We start from the raw sequence: 17270 nt of genomic DNA, 5'->3' as shown, positions 1-17270 counted from the left end.
TCTTTTTCCTATTACTTTTGTAGTATAAACTCCTTAATTGGACTCCAACTAAACTTTCCATAACTTGTTAGATGCAGACTTTCTGATTTACCCCTTTTGTAGAGATTGGAAGAGAGGTAGTATTGAAATTACCTGTAGGATGACTGAAAATGCCTAGAGGGGGTGAATAGGCCCATTCAAGATTATAATCTATAAACTTCGGTTGCAGGATTGATATGGCTTATCAATCTTAGAATGTGCTGAACATAAAATAAAGGAACACGCAATTATTTTACGTGGTAAAACCCCACCTCCTGGGAAAATCCACGGGACTCTTCAGTCCAACACAACTCAACTATAGAACGATGATTACAAGAAGTACTCACACACTTATCCTAGACACATTCTAGGTAATGTTTACCCACTTCTTCGTAACTCAACATTTGTCATGGGATGATCTTCGACACTCCTTATGTTGAACGCTATACTTGTCATGATTACTTCAAGTTCGCCAGAGGAAAACCGCCACCACAGTCTTGATGCCCTCAACCGTATGAGTCATTGACATGCATATGAATGTCGTGTGAATGATGAAAAGATTTGATAAATCACCAAATAAACAATGAACACTTGTTTACTTATCTGAAAAATATGCACAGCAGCTTTCTCTTAAAAATTCAATATACTCAAAAATCAATATTTCAAAAGCTATATATTCTAAAACGAGAGGCACACTTCTTTCATTCAAAACACATTCTCCCTAGTCAGATGATGATCTAAGAGTCCACAAACATTCTTTTCTTATGACTCTCTAGTTTAAACCAATATAGGCTTAAGTCAAAAGACATCAACACATGACCACATATCCTATTCAACAATGACTCTCAAAGCCATTCAACTATGACTATCAAAACTTGATGCAATATGGTATCTTGACCAAGACGCCAAAACAAAAGACACACTACTATTCAACAATGAATAATAACTTTGATTCAATATAAACTCCCAGTAAGGACGCCAAACATGAGACTACAAATAGTATTCAATCATGAATATCAGTTTTGATCTAATATAGACTTTAAATGATAATGCCAAATAACCAATCTTTGAGGGAGAAACAATATCTTCTAAAACAAACTAATTAGACCAATCAAATAGGAGATGAGAAACGTGCAAGTCGTAATAGGAAAAGATAAAACTTAAATCAAAATAGAGTCCAACTAGTAAAGTAATCTCAAGAGATAAAATGTAATCCTATTAAAAATAAGGCTAACATAAAAGTGCTTGAGTGAAAATAACTCCAATTAGGAATCCTATAATGAATGCATGACTATGTTATGATTTACCTGAAATCAATTTCCTCATGATCATATCAATCAAGTCACATTTTGAAAATTCGGGATTGAATGTGTTGCGCCAAAACTTCTAGTAAAAGATATTCACATCCTAATTCCTGACCTATGCTAGAGTCTTAGGAAATGATAATACAATTTCATACTAACAATATCCCCCTTTGGCATTTCCTAGACAAAACACCTACTACAACTCAAAAGAAATTGCATGGGATTTAACAAATGAAATCCTACTCTAAACTCAAAGCTCTGAATCCCTGCACATTATGAAGCAATAAAATCAGAGAAGCATGCAGGAGAAGAAATGTAATTCAAAGCAAAATTACACACCACTCTCCCTTAATTCTACAACACACACTCTCCTCCTTTTTATCATAATTTCACACACTCATCTCTCCCCCTTTTTGTCAAGAAATCCAAAGAGCAAGGATGATACACAAGGGAGCAAATACAAAGGCATAAAGAAATAACCAATGTAATGCCCAAGAAATAGCAAGATGTCAGAAGTCAAATTGAGAATGTTCTTGTGAACATACTGTGTGATTTGCAACTGACAGGATTGACAATGGCACTGCAATCCTCAAATTCAATTCATCATGTGTCCTTCTCAGTACTTCTAAGATTTACGAGAAGCTCGATGTGCAACATGAAGCAAAGTCTAGCTGCACAATTAAACAAGAAGCATAAAACGACACTATGTTTGAAAACAAAACAAAAAATCTTTTTTTTAAAAGACTTAAACAAAAACTAAAAGCTACCGCATCAAGAAAAACACACCACTGAAAGAAAAACAATAAACATAATCATATCATCTTGTGCACTTGAATAATAACTCTCCCCTTAAAGATATGCCAAGGATGAAGACAATTATAGCATTCAGGAGAAAAAAAATGAAAAAGAGGGGTATAAACTGAAACACAAAAATAAAAACACCATACTTAAATACCAATGACCATGCTCAACATTATACCAATACTCCTCCTTCATACATGTAAAAAAAATCATGAGTACATGTCGACACTATGCAAAAGGATAGATAAGCATAGCCAATACTAATATCTGTCTAGGAGCATTTGAAGCAAAGCCTTTCAGGATTTAAGGCACATCAAATCACAAAGGTTTAATCAAACACAAGGATTATAAAATGGAGAATCAAAAGTATTTGTGAGAAATAAAGTCTATCAAATGCGCAAATATAAAAGTCATATCTTGTGTTATGTGACTAAACATGCTTAATAACAAAGAAAACATCCAACCAAGAGAAAGCCAAGAATATAGAATAAACACATACAAAATGCATACATAGGTCTCCACTTTCACCTATTTTTTCTCCTTTTTTTTTTTAAAAAAAAAAATGCTAACTTTACCAAGATTTCTACAAGACCCATGTAACAGGTGTCAAATCAATGTGCTCAAGTCAGTTGACTTTAAGACAATGGTGTTAAAACACCCCTAGGATGTACTAACCGGAGTCATGTAGGCTACAAAGAGGACCAATGTGTACAAGATCAAAGCTTTTTGATGTGAACCTCGATGTTGGTTAGACAAAAGGCCCAATTACTTTAAAATGATCAAGCACTTATTTCACTTTACTTTTCATTAAAGAGATGTTATAAATTTGTGAGTTCAGTAGCAAAAAGTACAATGCAAATCTAGTATCAAGACAATGGCAAGGTGAAGATTCATTCAACATTATTAAGCAAGATTAGAGTGTATGTGCTATATGTGAGACATGAGATCTAATATAAAGAGCATTTAATTAACCTTATAAAAAACAAAGACAGTTGAGAACCATATTCACCTAAACCCAATATTAATTTGCCCAAGGTGATCCAACGCCAAAAATCCAATCTAAGATTAGCAAAAACTCCAAGATATTAGCAGGATTGATATCACTTATCAATCCCTGCATTGCTAAACAAAGTACTTAGAATTTAATCCATTTTATGTTACAAAAACAGAGAAAAGAACAGCTGGAGTCTTTTTGGCATGCATCAAAACACAAACAATTATTTAAAAGAACAAATACCTAAAGACTTTCTAAGAGTGTCATATCAAAGATTATCCGAAGGTTTTGCAACAAGACATTTAAGATCCAAATTTTCTGAAGCAACGGGTTCATGCACAACATTAGTGAAGGCAAACATACAATTATGATTTTCCTTTTTCCTCCAAACTAACTTTGTCTTAGTTGACGGCAAACAATGAAAAGAATAGAGTTTGGATAAGCAGTTTACCTCTTTCATAAGATTTGAAATCTTATGTTTGATACTTAATTACTTTTCCACCCATGACATGAGAATTTGAACGAACAAATATGTTTTGAAGCTTATTGCATCTTGGTCTTATGTGCCCACGAGTTCCACAAAAGTGACAAATTGGAATGAATCTCTTGACTTCAAGAGCAGCAGAAGGTTCAATAGGTGAATAGGATTTGACAAACTTTGTTTTAGACACAGCAGAAGACATATTACTTGGTTCAAATCCCAATCCTTATTTGTCACCATCTCTTCTTCCCATGCTAATCATCTTGTCAATTTTTTCTGCATCAATGGTTAAAGAAACTATCCTTTCCTTTGAATTTTTAAGTTTCAAGTTCAAGGGCTTTGTTGTCATTAATTTATTCTGATCAGTCAATTTTTTCTGCAAAAACATCAATTTTTCGTTCACACCTGCACTTACCTTTTCGGAATATGCTTCAAGGGATTGTACCTCGTTTGCAATCCTGCTATTTTCCAACTTCAACTCAGCAACAGATTTGATGAGCTTGACATTTTGTTTGTTGAGTTTTTGTGAGGCAGCAAGCAAGTCATCGGACTTCTTCATGACAAAATCAATTTTCATATCTTCACAATCATCATTCTTATGTGATTCATCTAAGCTAACTGTGGTTACGAGTGCAACCGTCTTTTCATCATTCTTGGATTCCAATTCACTATCACTCCAAGTTGTATTCGATGCTTTGTTCTTCCCATCCTTTTGCTTCTTAGCACATGTAGAAGATATGTGACCATAACCTCCACATTCAAAGCATTTGACTTTTCCTTTTGAATTTTTCGTGTATTTAACCTACAAGATTTTGAAACAATGTAAGTATTATAAATATTTCTAATTTTCTCAAAAATCATACCTGAGTTATTTCGCGAGTCTTACTCCTTAGAGTTTCGATTCTTAAGAAAACTCTTGAACTGTCTCAATATAGCATGATCCATCCGACCGGCTCTGATGCCAATTGAAATTATCTGTAGGATGACTAAAAATACCTAGAGGGGGTGAATATGCCAATTTAAGATTATAATCAATAAACTTCGGTAGTAGGATTGTTATAGCTTATCAATCCTGAAATGTGCGGAACATAAAATAAAGGAACATGTGGAGAATTATTTTACGTGGTAAAACCCCATCTCTGGGGAAAATCCACTGGACTCCTCAGCCCAACACATATCCACTATAGAATGATGATTACAAGAAGTACTCACACACTTATCCTAGACACGTTCTAGATAATATTTACCCACTTCTTCGTAACTCAACATCTGTCACGGGATGATCTTCGACAATCCTTATATTGAACGCAATACTAGTCACGACTGCTTCAAGCTCGCCGGAGGAAAACCGCCACCACGGTCTTGATGCCCTCAACCATGTGAGTCACCGACATGCATATGAATGTAGTATAAATGGTGAAAGGATTTCATAAATCACCAAGTAAACAAAGAACACTTGATGACTTATTTGAAAAATATGCACAACAGCTTTCTCTTAAAAATTCTATATACTCAAAAAATCAATATGTCGAAAACTATATGTTCTAAAAAGAGAGGCACACTTTTTTTATTCAAAACACATTCTCCCTAGTCATATGGTGATCTAGGAGTCCACAAACATTCTTTTCTTATGACTCTCTAGTTTAAACCGATATAGGCTCAAGTCAAAAGACGTCAACACATGACCACATATTCAACAATGACTCTAAAACCTATTCAACTATGACTACCAAAACCTAATGCAATATGGTATCTTGACCAAGACGCCACAAAAGACGCACTACTATTCAATAATGAATAATAACTTTGATTCAATATACACTCCCAATAAGGACGCCAAACATGAGACTACAAATAGTATTCAATCATGAATATCAGTTTTGATCTAATATGGACTTAAATGATGACGCCAAACAACCAATCTTTGAGCGAGAAACAATATCTCCTTAAGCAAACTAATTAGACCAATCAAGTAGGAGATGAGCAACATGCAAGTCATAATAGGAAAAGATAAAACTTAAATCAAAATACAGTCCAATTTGTAAAGTAATCTCAAGAGATAAAATGTAATCCTATTAAAAATAGAGCTAACATAAAAGTGCTGTAGTGAAAATAACTCCAACTAGGAATCCTTAATGAATGCATGATTATGTCATGATTTACCTAAAATCAGTTTCCTCATAGCAATCAAGTCACACTTGAAATAAGCTTCAAAGTATTTTCATATGTGATTTTGGAAAGCAATTACCAACTCATCAGGCGGTTTTTGTAATTTGTGTACATAAATTGTCATCCTATTGGTAGTCTTTTGCATTTTGAGAATGAAAACGCAATAGGTACTTTGACATTTGATTTTTGAATCCAATTACCAACTTCTTAGGCGGCTTTTGCAATTATGTTTGGAAATTGTCATGTTATTGTCAACTTTTTGCATTTTAAGTAACTACTTCTAGAGTATTACCAACATTCAAGGCGATTTGAGTAATTGACAAATAGGGAGCACAAAATTGACAACAAGAGCATCCAATTGCATACCAATATGCAATTGAATTTTAAGCACAATCTTATAACTTACAGGTTTAGGGATCTTGTTTACGACATTATGGAATTGTTATATCCAAAACATTATAACATCGGTCTTGACTCTTGTAAACTTTTGTGTTTACTATAATAAGGGCACGTTTTACATCAAAAAGGTCCAACCTTATTAATTCTTTGTAATGTGGATCTATATCCTTGTAAAATAAGGATTTACAACTTTATGGATTTGGTGAACACCACTGTTGTAATCTTAATGCAAAAACTTATAAATCACTACCCAAATCGTGTAACTTATAAGTTTTAGGATCATCTTACAATACTATGATACCCTCGTATACAAAATATTGTAATATTGGTCCTTAATCTTGTAAACCCTCATGTTTACTAAAATAATGACCACATTTTACATCCCCCAAGGTCCACACTTGTCAATTCTAGTAATGTGGATTCATATCCTTGTCAAATAAGGATTTACAACATTATGGATTATGCAAACCCTAATGTGGTAACCCAGGTGCAAAAACCTGTAATTCACTACCCAAATCGTGTAACTTATATAGTTATGGATCCTCTTTACAACTTTATGGTACCTTTGTATCCAAAATATTATAAAAATCTTCTCTCTTAATCTAATAAACCCTTATTTTACTAGAATAAGGAATTTGATTTACATCTTCATGGTCAACATTTACAAATTCATTGCAGTGTGGATACATATCCTTGTAAAATGAAGATTTACAATATTATTGATTGGATGAAGCTTAGCTTTGTAATCTTGGTCCATAAAGTGTAATGCGCAACCGAAATCTTGTAATGTACAGGTTTATGGATCCTCTTTGCTACATTATGATACTCTCGTATCCAAAAAATTGAAAAATTAGCCTTTAATCTTTTAAACCTTCATTTTACTAGAATAAGGACCCCAATTTACATCTTCATGGTCAACACTTATTAATTCATTGTAATGTGGATCCATATCCTTGTAAAATGAGGATTTATAACATAATGGATTGGATGAACCTTAACTTTGTAATCCCGGTCCATAAAGTGTAACTCGCGACCCAAATCTTGTAATGTAAATGTTTATAGATTCTTTTTACAACGTTATGATACCCTCATATCCCAAAATTGTAAAATCGGCCCTTAATCTTGTAAACCCTCATCTTTACTAAAATAATGACCTAATTTACATCTTCAATGTCCACACTTACCAATTTCTTGTAATGTGGATTCATATCCTTGTAAAATGAGGATTTACAACATTATGGATTAAGTGAACCCTAATGTTGTATTCCTAGTTTAAAAACTTGTAAATCGCTATCCAAATCTTGTAACTTATAAGTTTTGGGATCCTCTTACAATGTTATGGTGCCATCATATCCAAACTATTGTAATACCGGTCCTTAATCTTGTAAACCCTTGTGTTTACTAGAATAAGGACCTCATTTTACATCCCTAAGGTCCACACTTACTAATTCCTTGTAATGTTGATCTATGTCCTTATAAAATGGGGATTTACATGGGAAGTTAGGGGATTTGGTAACTTTCTTCTCCTTCATTACCCCATTTAGTAATTTATTAACACTCCTTTTTATTTTTTAATACTTTTTACTAGAAGATAAAATGGAGTGTAAGTGAACAAAAGAGGAGTGAGAACATACAATTTTAAAAACATGGAGAGTAAGTGTTCAAAAAGGGAGTGGAAAAATTAGTACCCTTTATGATATATGCCTATTTAGTTTTTATAATGAAAGAGATTCTTAAGCATGTGAGTTTAGTTTAGGAGCAAAATACATATACAGGTTTTTTTTAGGAGGATGATGCTGCAGCTTCTGTTAATAGTTTTTAGATGAAGGGAGCAGAAGAGAAGGAAAATCACAACAACAACAAAAAACACACATTCTTCCTAATTTTTATTTGGTCTTCCAAATTTTTTTCCCATGTGTTTTTTGTTATAAACTTGGCTAATTGTTCCAAATTTCTACGGGGGTACAATAAGGGTTTAGACAGCTAATTAATTTCTGGTTTTGTAAAAGTAATGTCATGTGCTTACTTTTATAGGATAATTTTTGAGATATTTAGTGGCTGTTTAGCATTGCTTATTTAGTGTAACACCCCGACTCCAAATTAAATGTCTATTTTAATTTATTTAAAATGAATTACGAATTTACCCTTGGGGTAGGGGTAAATTGGTCATTTTCTTATCCGGAAGGATTTTGGGACCACGAATGGTATTTTTGGGTAGGTGGTACTGAGATGAATTCGTAGACACGCGGTAGGCTTGAATCGGAGTTGTAACGAAAAAGTCACGAGCAAAACATTATCAGTGGCAAAACTGTAAATATTTCAAAAAGTTTGGTAAAAATCAGATTTTTCACCTCAGCTCTCTCTCTCCTCGCGCGCGCTCGACTCTCTCTCTCTCCTCAGTCTCTCTCTCTCTCCGACACCGACTCTCTCTCTCTTCGGTTCTCTCTGCACCGGCCACAACCAGGCACGCCACCGATCCCGATCGACTCGTCTCGACGTCCTGATCAAGGCTAGCCGGTTTTCCCCGTCGGAAACAACGAACTCCGGCCACGAGCTCGACTGGTTTGAACAGGAGCTTTCCCGTCGCAGCGCCGCCATCTTCGCCGCCCAAACCCGGTGAAACAGGTGAGGGTTCTTCCTCTTTTTACATGCTCTAGCTATTTCTGGGGTACGATTAGATCGATTTTGAGTTTAGAAAACCGATTAGAAAACCTAGGTTTTGGCCGAATTTCAAAGTGAAATTCCAGCCAGTTGCCGCCCGAATTGGACCGTCCCGTAGTTGAATGAAGTGATCCTGACCTTGAGTAGAAGCTAGGATAGGAAGGGTGAGCTCGGGTGTGGAGTTTTTCCGTCACCGGAATTACTCTACATACCCACGCGCTGCCGGTGCGTGTGGCGGCGCGTGGGCGAGGCTGGTGAAGCTGCAATTTAACCCAATGAGATCCTTAGGTTGTCACGAGTGCATAGGAATTCGCGGATCTCAATTCGGATGTCGTTTGACTATCGAACGGATTTTCGCATATTGTGCATTATCCGGGTTCGATAGGTTCCGACCGTTAGATCTTTTCAGAATTAAAATGTGTTGTTCTAGGTATTCCTAGGACCGTATGGGACTTCATGGATTATGAATCGGAGCCCCGGATGTTCCGATTCAATAATGCAAAGTTTGCGAGTTAGCGATAACTGTACAATCGTGAACGATTCCTAAACCTGTAATCGGACCTTAGGATACCTTCTTCAACGTGCACGTATTGGGAATTTGGGGATTTAAGCATTTAATTTGTGATTTCCGCTTTGACATAATTTTATATTATTTAAAGGTTCGTATCTCGAAATAGGTGTTTCGACTGCACGCACTCAGCAAGCAGGACCCTTACGTGGTCAAGCAGCGTGGGAATATTTGTGAGTGGACTTTGTTTTCAATCATATGCATGGTTTTATTGATGAAAGATTTATGCATAATGTTTTAATGGTTTATTGAATATATTATATTCATGAGATGAATTTGATGTTATATAGCGCTTTGGCAATATATTGTGAGTTTGGTATTTTGGGTATTGAGAGTGCATTTTATAAGAATTTTGGGGAAGTATATATATATATATATATATATTCTCTATAGGCGAGATACTTGGGTTGTTGAAGTGTATTGTGGAAGAACTTGATTGTGAGGGGTTGTTGAGAGAAGTTGTATGATTACACTATGTAAGTACCTTCCCCAGTTATTCGACTTTCCACGCGCGGCGTTGGATGTTCCGGCGTATGGAAAGAATAGGTTATCCGTCTCACTCGCGGCGTTGGATGTTCCGGCGCGTGAGACAATTTCCATATGCGGCGTTGGATGTTCCGGCGTATGGAAAGACTCTATATAGTGTTTAGGGTCATCACCCATGGCGTTGGATGTTTCGGTGTGTGATGATCCAGTTTGCGCGCGTAGGACATAGTTTGGGAGCTACACATGGCGTTGGATGTTCCGGTGTGTGAGCTTTGGAGTTTCATCCCCCGGTTGGACCGCTCATCCATAGACGCAAGATAGCACCTGGAAATCCTACGGACTAGCGATCCCGCAGTTGGATTGTTTCCTCGGTACCTAGGTAGTGTGATGGGTATATCGTATAGCTATGTATAGTTATATTTATATATATATGTCTATGTATAGCTGAGTGAGTGAAGAATTAGAGTTTTTCCGTGGTTTGGCAGGAGTTGTAAGATTGAGAGAATGGGGTTTATGAAGGAGATGATTTGTATTTTGAAGAGTTTTAAATGAATCATGTTTTGAGTAATTAAATATTGAATTGTGAACCTGCATGACTTGAGCATTATTTTTACGTGGTGGGGATATTATATTGTTTTTAACTGCAAATCTGGTTTTTGTCCACTCACATGTTTTCTGTTTTGCGCCCCCAGCCAGTAGTCGCTCCAGGAAGCGTGCAAGTGGTGTACGAGGCTCGAATTGTGAATCTTCCTAGATAGGATTTGAGTAATTTCTTCTACTCAACTGTTCTTGTAATCTAAATTCAGTAGATGCTCTGTTATCGCCCATGGTAGATTTTACTTCTGAGGCCGGAGGCCATTTAGTATGACTTGTTGAATTATGAAAGTATGCTGCTGGTTGGGATTTTTATTTTATGTATGTGGCAGGTTGAAAATTTTTGTTGGGTTTGCTTAAATTGCAGGGGAGACTCTGCCAAAATTTTGGTAGAAAGTCTCGGTTTCTTCGTAAGTGGGCCCGGCATCGGGTAGATGTCGGAACAAAGACGGGGTCCACTTCGGTTTTCGGGAAATTCCGGGGCGAGTCTTGTCATTTAGGGTGATAAGTGATTTTTTAAAAATTTTGAGAAGCCCAGCCCGTTTAGTACTATGAGAAAATCACTTATTGTTAAAAAAAATTTGTTCAACTGTTTTCTCTCACAGCAAATTTGACAGTGATTATTTTCACAACACAACAATGTCAAACTAGCCCTTGGTCATATACCTATTCTTTTTTTCTTTTTTTTTGGTCGAATAGTCATATACTTATTCTTAGCACTAATAACGTAGATAAACCCACACAATTTAATGTCTATAAACAAACCAAAAAAAAAAAAAAAAACTCAAAAAATGCCAGCTGAAACTATTAAATTTAATTTTGATTACTTTGATGCCCTATTGAATATTTTGAGTTTTTTTATTTATGAGGTTTTGGGGTTAGACCTCTTTTAAGAAATCGATGGTACTTTTGTAATTTATAAGAAGTTAAAAGCCTTATGTTGTAAATGAGCTTTAGATGTGTTTCTATAGCCCATTTCATATTTTTTTTTAATTTATAATTTGTGCCTCTATATTGGATATAATAGTGAATCTCTCATAATTTTTTAAATTTTGAAAAGAAAAAAATATACTTTTGAAGTACTAAAAAGTATTTTTAAAAAATTAATAAGAAACCAACTCAAAACCCAAAATCCAATGTATTTTATAATTTAGGCCCCTATATCAGATAATTTTTTCGTTTTCAGAATAAAATACATTCATCAGAAAAACTAAAGACCCATCCCCTTCCCCGCTCTCTCTCTCTCTCTCTCTCTCTACTCTCTCACTCTTCACTCGCTGAGCTAAATAAAGGTAAAGAACAAGGATTTCTTCTTGTTAATTTAGGTGTTCTTTATTATCTTGTTTGCTTTTTTATTGACGGTGTAATAGGGTCCTTTTTTATTCACGGTGTAAATAGGATTTCTTGTCAAGCAAGACTGATTTATAAAACACTCTTGTAATCTCTGTCACGGTGTAAATTGCCCCATATTGTTCGACTTTTCTTGCTTTGATAATCTTGGGTTTAGGAAAAATTCAAATATTTTTCCGTGATCATGCCGTATCTTGTTCGTGAGAATCTATTCCTCGGCAACATCCGCGATGCAGCAGAGATAATCTGAAACGGCAGCAAAGAGATCACACATATTCTTTGTGCAATTCCCACAAAGGAAATCAAGAAGGTCTATGCTGGCGGGTCTGTTGGTGGGTCAACTTCTGTTGGTGATGGGTCGAAAACTTGTTTGTTTTCCGATAAGCTTTCGTACTCGTTGGAACGTGCAGGCAAGGATTTGAAGCTGGAGAGGATGGGGGTTCCGCTAAGAGATATGGACGATGAGAATTTATTGGATTATTTGGATGTGTGTGTGGAAAAAGGGTTCTGTTTTGGTGCATTGCTTTGCTGATGTTTCCAGAAGGTGCATATTGCTTTCTCAGTTTATGATTTTCAGTTTTTAGAATAACAAGAGTCTACTAATAATGTCAAAATTATTCGGAACAGGCTTACATTCTGATAGCTTTTTCAGTTTTCTGAATTGTCAAGTTTAAAGTGTTTACACCCTTGTTTGCATGTGTTTGTTGCAGTGCATCTATCATTACGGCATATCTGATGAGAACAGAACATTTATCACAAGAAGGTGTGAACAAATCATTGTTTGTTTTAAGCATCCCAAGTCTTCGTATATTATTATTAACTACATGTTGCTGTTATATTTCTGGAATCCAAATAGCTGCTTTTGTTTCTTCAGTTCAGATAAAAATTAGTTTCACAAGCTTGTAGGACTTTAAAAATGGAAGATAATTTTGACACTCCAAATGTCGCCTCCCACACTACTTTACTTTCTCACAAGAGGAGTGCCAAACTCATATGGTCCTCTTGTGTGAGAGAGAAAAGGCGTGTGGGAGGTGATAGTTGGAATGCCAAAATCATCACCCTTTGAAACATATGAATTCCTGAGAAATTGAATTGAAGAAAAGGCAGAGTTACAAATGCTTAACTGCTTTAGTCTTTGTCTTCCTCTTATGCAATCCTACAGATGCACTAGGATCCCTGAGGCAAAGCTATGAGTTTGTTTGCCCCAATGATGGTTTTCTAGATCAGGTGATTCGAGGCACTCTTATGTAACATCTTGTACAAGGTTATATTACTTTCTGCTAAGATTTTACTCTTTTCTCTTATTGTGTTGCAACTCAAAATGTACGATGAAATGGGCTTCAAGGTTGATCGTGCCAGCCCCATATGTAAGTCTTTTCGCCTGAAAGTATTGTTGAAGTTTTGTATTCTGAGTGTGTGTGTTTGTTTGATTACAGAAGAAGAAGGAGAGGAAAATTGGATATCTATTTGTTCATGCTCTGCTTATTAGCAGAGAGAGTGTTCTCTTCTATATTTATCGTTCACACTTGCTCTGTGCATATATCTCACCGTTATGCACAGTAGCTCATTACATCAAAACCGTAGAAATGATCTCAGCCATTCATCATGCTAAACTAATGGATCACTCTCCACATGTCACTTGGACAAATTATAAGAAAGGCCCTACACTTGGTTTAATTACCAAAGTGAATACACAATTAACTACAAGGCATATTTTATGCTAAACTTTAATCAGCTCACAGCTTATACACTAACAAGTATTGGGTACAGTTTTATTTTTTCTTCTCCATCTTCCCCTCCCTCTAAATTTATTGGAATTGATTGAACATCTTGCATTCATGTTTTGGTAAAATACAAGATGATGAAAGTGCTCCATGGGACATAGAGACTAGGCTATAATTCTTGGGCCGCTGACTGACTAGAAATTGTTGTACGTAGGCTTTTCTTGGGTCTCATGATATTAGAGGCACCAACTCTTATCCCAGCTTTTTAATACCAACTGATGAGGCACATAATATGGTAGTCGCTTGCTGTTTGTAAATCAATGAGGCTCAAATTTAAACAAATGAAGTACTAGCACATCAGTTTGTATATGAGTTGGTGTGCCTAGGATTATATGTAAAATTCATTGATAGGAAGGTATTAAGGAGCCATTGCTTACCAAATTGGTTGTATATCATTGAAGTAGGTTGTGAGATGGTTGGTCCAGCTTTTGGTGGATTATTGCCTCAAAGAATGTTATTTTGAGAAGCGAGAGGGTTTGGATTGAGCATGGAGACACTGCTGGATTATAAGAAATCCCTAAGCGAAGCTTCCAAGGTTCTGAAAGGAACTCAAAAATGCCAAAGGTTTAGAATTCCAAAAACAAGATTGTCTCAATTTAGTTCACTCTATTTATACATGATAGAATCTCGAGAAAACCCTATAGAGTTAAATTGTAGCCCTCAGAATAAAAATAATCTCACTCGTCAAATTAGCTTGGGGAAACTAGCACAAAAAAATTGCTACAATGCTGCTATAGTATCCATGAACTGTACCTCCCAATCTGTTTTTTAAATTGTTTGCCATTCTCCTCTGCCTTACATAACATTTTAACAGAAGAGAAAAAGAAAAAGAAAAAGAAATGCTTACCAGAACAGCAGTGACAACTGTGAAGGGTGTTGCAACTGCATGGCAAGTGTTCTTGATGTTTATTACTATGTGAAAAGTTGTTTGTCCCAGAATAGGAGACATGATAAGTTATGCCTACTCATTTTCACTGGAGGTTTCAAATTGAGTGGCAAATGTGAATTTCTGTTTTCCCTGCTATAATAGAAATATTTTATCCATCCTTTCAGGTGAATCTTATCATCGTGGGGATAAAATAGACAATTCTAAATTTGGGGCAGATCCTGGGTTGCCTAGTGAAGTTGCCTCTGGAGTAAAAACAGGTCAAAATGGAGGAAAAACTGGTACACCAGCATTCCGCTGCAAGAAATGCCGAAGAATTGTTGCATTGCAGGACAATGTTGTGGATCACATTCCAGGTGAGGGCGGGAAATCATTTGAGTGGCGAAAGCGAAAAAGTAGCAACTTGTCTGAGGATTCTGAATGTTCATCCATTTTTGTTGAGCCTCTAAGGTGGATGACAGCAGGTAACTGTGCCATATTTATAACTGTATGGCTTACCTTTTCTATTGCAGTAATAGTTAATCATGCAAAAGTGCTCTCTTGTCAAAAGAGTTTCCTTGGGTTCTTTGATTTGATTGTTATTTCATATTTATTTATGCTCTACGGTGTTTAACTGGGTTATTATGTGATCAAATTGTCACTTGAGATTACATGTCAATTGCGAATTGATTTTTCTTGTTGACCAGTTAATCCAGTGTGTTGACAAATGATGGAATTTGAAAATTGAAAGAATTATCGAATATAGACTTTGACACAGACATAATCCACATCCTTTTCACATTCCTATTTTTGAACCTATAGGGCTTTTCATTTGGAGGCATCTTTTGTTCAATGTGATTTGTCATAGAAAAATGATATAATTTAATCTTTCTTACGTTTTCTCATTACACAGTTGAAGAAGGAGCACTGGAGGGCAAGTTGTCATGTGCACATTTTGAAGCTTGCTTGGGTTACTTCAATTGGTCAGGCAGCCAATGCAGTTGCGGGAGTTGGATCACTACTGCCTTCCAGCTTCATAGAAGCCGTGTGGACGTCAGCACTGTCTAATATCCGTCAAGGCAAAGCTCGAGTTGAGCCCCTATCAGGATAAAGTATCCAAAACCCCTCTAAGCAATCGATGAAAAGGATGTAGTTTATTGAGTTTCTCATACTGTGCACCCAGATCAAAATTGAGCAGCTGCAGCTAGAGAAAATGCTTCCTTGATCTGTGTTATATGAGATTTTGGGGATTTGCGTTTTGTTTTTCTCATTTTCCAATGCGAACTTAGTTTAGGTGCTGAAAATATCGTTCTGCATTAACAGGATAAGTTGAGTTTTGACCATATAATGTGAACAGAATCCCTGATTGGGAAAGTAATTTCTCTTTCATCTGTTATATATGAATTGCATTTGATCATTGACAAGTTCTATGACCATCAGCCACAAGTACCAGTTTCCTTTTTGGTTTTGTTTTAGTTTTAGATTTTTTATATATTTTTTTTATTTAAAGAAAAATATTAGTTATTGTTATAGGCTATGCCGAATGAAACTGTATTGAATTTGTGTTTGGGGGGGGGGGAGGGTGTGTGTGGGTGGGTGGGTGGGTGGGTTGGGGTGGGGCGCGGCCACTAGATTAGTATTATGAGTAGAGAAGAATGTGTTTTTTTAGCACAAAGCTTAAACATGATTTTAGTCCCTCATAAAGGAAGGCTCTTCACTGTGGTCTTCAATTGATTTTGAGAAGAATGAGAGCACACCTCCTCCAATTGATTTTGAGAAAAGTTTTACAGGAAGGCCTGAAGGTGTCCAAAAGAAACTTCATTCAACTATGGACGTGAGAATGAGAGGCTACCAAGAAATGGCTCTTAGGCTTCTGCAAGAAGTACCTCAACAACATGGTGCTTGAATGAACTTCTACACCTTCTTAAATTCATGGGAGCAAGAGAAGCAGTGCTACCAATTTTCTACGATGTTGATCCATCTCATGCATGAAAACAAACGGGGAGTTCTACTTCGGATGATAAAACGAAGGTGCAAGAGTGGAGATCTGCGTTGGCGAAAATGGCAGATTTCTCTAGGTGCTAAGAACTGGTATATATTAACTTCTATTATTTTCCCAAGGAAAGTTAATTTGGGTTTGTTTATACATAGAATCTGCATGATGTTATATATGCATGAGTAGTTAATAAGCGCGTATCTTTTATGAACCCTTACTAGAAATATAATTTATAGGGTAACTAAAAATCCCTGTGATTCATCTATGCATATAGGATTATGAAATTAAAAAATGGTTACGATTAATTCTGTACCAAAAGAAAAGTTTAGGATTAATTAAACTGTATGGCCAAGATTAAATCCGAGGACAATCGTTTAATTAGTTTAAGTCAGATCCTATATCATCAAAGATATTATCAATGTGATATGGAAAAGATTACGCCCTTCATCATATACTTCTGTGGAGAACTCAGTTGGATTAGACTCCTGTGTAAAATCAATCGATTTATTGTTAGGTGCAGGGGCGGATGATGTACATGAAGGATCCACAGTGATGTCACAAAGGTTCTTCTCATTCTTGATGATGTGTGGATTCCTCCATAACCCCAAATTCCATAATTTCATCGCTTTCTTAGTCTTTCCCTCTTGTCCATATTTGTAAGCAATGCATCCAATTCTTTTTCACTTTGTCCATTGCGTCAAGCTCTCCTTCACTTTTCGTTGCCTTGGCATAGAGGCTTGTTTTTTTTGGCTTTTGGGGATGAGATGCTTCTATATATATAACAAGCAAACATCGTTTGC

The 17270-nt window shown here is 36.0% G+C and overlaps 1 pseudogene; it reads left to right on the top strand.

Moving 5' to 3' along the window:
* LOC18770779 lies at window positions 11571-16010 on the top strand (annotated as a pseudogene).

The sequence above is a fragment of the Prunus persica genome, chromosome G7, assembly GCF_000346465.2.
Source record: "Prunus persica cultivar Lovell chromosome G7, Prunus_persica_NCBIv2, whole genome shotgun sequence".
Taxonomy (NCBI): Eukaryota; Viridiplantae; Streptophyta; class Magnoliopsida; order Rosales; family Rosaceae; genus Prunus; species Prunus persica.
This window is presented reverse-complemented; position numbering and strand designations above follow the sequence as displayed.